The following is a 3632-nucleotide window of genomic DNA, read 5'->3' as shown; positions in this document are numbered from 1 at the left end:
CACTCTTTCAACTAAATGTCACGGCTTTGTTTCTGCTTCACGTAATTCTGAGCAGAAGACATCAGGAGGCAACAGTGTACAGTGCCACTGACTGAAGAATTAAGTTGTTGGTTTTTTTTAAAGGAACTCTTGATGGTTATGTCACATCTTCCCTCCATTACCTACCTTCTTCTGCAGCCACCAAGAGAGCGCAGAGTACTCCCTGTGAAAATTTAGGGTTGCTTGAGGTAACCTGGGCTGGTCTCTAGACATGAGGGAAAGACACAAGCAGTCTGCTTACCCCAGCGTGGGCTGCTGTGCGAGGCATGAGTGTGCACAGAGCATCCTTTCTGCAGAAAAGAGATACCTATAGAAAACAGCTCCTGACCCTCCTTGAAGCGTCCCCTTGGTACCAGCTTACAGAGGTGGACTTACAGTGCTCCCTGCACCTCTCTGTTCCCCCCAGTGCTCTCCAGTATGTGACTGCTCAACCCCCTCAGAGCTCCTGCAAGGCTCTTCAAAATGGAACAAATTAGGCTATAGTAAAAAAAAAAATAAATCTGGGTTTGGACATTGATTTTACACAGTGTCAATTAATCATGGCCTCCTCCTCTAATACCAAGCACAAGTGTCATCGTGGTTGTCTTGTGTCAGGAAAGTTCTTGCCTCATGATTTATTCAGTGACGTAGGAAGGGTCTTCGTCATTGTACCCATGGAGCTCAGACACTGAATATTTGCATCTGTCCCCATACAATGTGGAAAAATGTCAAACCCTTCAACTGAAAAATGTCTTTAGTTTATTCTGTGCAACCCTGAAATTAGACGGTTACAGCTTTAGGAAGAATGTGCAGAACTGATACTTTGGTCACTTGAAGTGCTTATCTTTTCCATTCTCCTTTTTTAAAAAAATGCATGTGATGTGGTTGAGGAAAAAAAAAAAAAGGTATGCATTGAAATTTGTGAAATTCCTACGAAATGTTTTAATTATTAAGAAACTTAGTGTTGTGCACTTCCTTTAAGTCATATTGATGCTCTCACTGCACAGAGATGCTTCATCTAAAAGAGTTCTGAATTGGAGTTTATTTGGATTCTTAACATATTTTTTGTGACCTCTACAATTTAAGGTCAGAGCCCTCAGCGGGGAGTCAATGGAAGTTGTCAGTTTAATCATTTTAGTTCTAAAGATTCATCAAAGTTATGCGAATTGACCTAAATTTTCAGATCCTGCTGAGGGAGTGGGGTTCTGCACTAACCTGCCGAGGCTGACCTGGATATATCATCTGGTAATGAAACACTGGAGCGAACCCACTGAAGTAAGTGTCAATTATATAAATAAGGCTACTGAAAGCCAAAAGCCCTAATGCAGTAAATGGTAATATCTGATATTTATAGATCACTGTAGATCTGTGTGACACTTCATCGCAGACTGTCCACCCACTCCGAGCTCAGGCAACAGATTTCCTTTGACAGGTTTGTAAAATCCCTGTTTCATGCCTTGGACCACTGTGCCAGGGAAGGGTGGCTGAGTGGATTTTTGTGCTGATGTCAATAAGGTGTAAGGGCAATTTTACAAGTCTGTTTTAAAACCAACCAAGACTTCAGCATTGAAAAGAGAACTTTATTAGCAGAGGTGGGAATATCAGGTAGGAGATTCCTGGGTTTTTTTCTGTTGTTTTCATGCTCATTCTCCCATCAGGAGTACATTTCACAGGCATTTTAAATAGTGGAGCTGAGCTTCCAGCAACAAGTCCATTAATAACTCCTACTTCCAGGAGGTTCTAAAACTGGGTTAAAGATACCCTGAAGGCTCAAATTTCTTTGCTGATAAAGTCTGCCATCCAGAAGAGAACAATCTCTGGGTTTGGGGGGCGGGTTTGTTTGTTTTGTTTTGTTTTGTTTTTTAAAAAAAGAGGCTTTCTGTTTCTTTCAGTTGTTTCTCATGAAGGGAACATACACTAAATGCTGAGTTACATCATCAGTAATGAAGGTCTGATTTCCCGAACCACAGGTCACAGTGGTTCACAGCCTGTGGCTCGGGAGGTTCAGGCTCATTTGGGACATTTGGAAAAGCAACTTCATTCAGAGAGCTTGTGCAGCGTGAGAGCAGGTTGCTGAGGGGTCCTGCTGTCTCCATCCTTGGCTGGACAGAGCCTTGGTTGACCAGGTATCAAGCTGGGTAGAGCCCTGATTCTCCAGGAGGTGGAAGAGGTAGGTCCATGGATGCTGTACCTTCAGTGTCCCTGGGATTCGGTGGGGAGAGCTCAGCCCTCGGCACAACCACAGAGTCAGAGAAGGCACCAAGACCCTTATGCGGTCACTGACCCTGAGTCAGTTAAAAAGTCCAGCTGCCTCCTCAGCAAATTAGAGCAGCCACAGGACTGAACATACATGGCTGCAAGTCTTCCTCAGGCTGCAGCCACCTCGAGCTCTGTCTCCTTCATGGCTTGACGCATCTTTTCCCCATATCCAGAAGCCCTGAGAAAGTGCTTTGTACCGCGGTGCCTGTTCCAGTGCTGTGCCGCCTGCCTGTTCCCACACCCATCCTCTTGTGCAGAAATTTGCTTTACAAAAAGCGGAGCAGTTCTCTAAAATGACTCAAGTTGTTGACAAAAATCCCCTCAAGCTGCTGACAAAACCCCAGAGATACAGTCCATCAGCGAGGCCAGTCCCTGAGTTTTGCAAGCAACTTTTCCTTTTTATTACAGGCCCTGAGAAACCAAGAGAGGGAAGAAAGGAATCAGAGTGAAGCAACAAAATAGCTGTTGCCTGATTTGGAACATTTTTTGCTGGATGATCTCCAATATTCCATCAAATAAAACCCTTATTAATAGCAGAGTGAAACACAAACATGGCAGTTACCCGACGTTAACAACAGCGGGAGAAGTAAACAACGAGGATATTTAATGGGTAAGATCACAATTTAGCTACCAGCTAAAATACCTCCCTATGGGATTATTTCCATTGTTGTCACCCAGAAGCGATATGGATTGGTGTGCATGCAGTTTCCAGGTCAAGTGTGAAGCCTACTCAGTAATCTCAGTGCTATGGCAAAAGTATCCTGAATTGAAGGCATCTAAGCAGGAAGGCTGTAATTTCACAGTATAGGCCCTGGTTCAATATCAGTTTAGGTTTTATTTGATTTTTAACTGTCTGAGCTAGAACTAGAGCCAGTCATTTCATGGTACTTGCCATCCCATCACTATGCAAGCTCCTGTTCAGATGTAGTATTTGGTATGTTGATCAGCTTTTTGGAAATTGATGCTTTTTAATCATTAATATTCCTGGGCTGAAAGTTAGAGCTGCTACTTACTCACTTTTTCACTTCACTAAGGACCCTCAAAGCTGTGGTGGTCTTACCAAGAAAGCTTGTGTTCCTTTACTGACAAGTTTACAGGGTGCTTATGGATGATCTCGCTTTGGAGCAGAAAGACTTGCACAGGACCATGTCAGATGCATCATTTCTGATTCAGACTGGCTAACCCAAACCCACAAGAGGTGAAGACAGAGAAGAAAGTTAGAGCCAATGCACCCTTCTGCAGTCTTTATTTGTGTGTTTTCAACCCCGGGTACCACATCAGGACCTAGTTCTTTCCCTCCCCAGGATTAACATGTTGATCCTCTGTATCAAGCTGTGATGAGGAGGTGTCATTTT

Source organism: Antrostomus carolinensis, unplaced genomic scaffold, assembly GCF_000700745.2.
Source record: "Antrostomus carolinensis isolate BGI_N321 unplaced genomic scaffold, ASM70074v2 scaffold5195, whole genome shotgun sequence".
Classification (NCBI taxonomy): domain Eukaryota; kingdom Metazoa; phylum Chordata; class Aves; order Caprimulgiformes; family Caprimulgidae; genus Antrostomus; species Antrostomus carolinensis.
The sequence above is the reverse complement of the archived record's forward strand: the minus strand, read 5'-3'. Positions refer to the sequence as shown.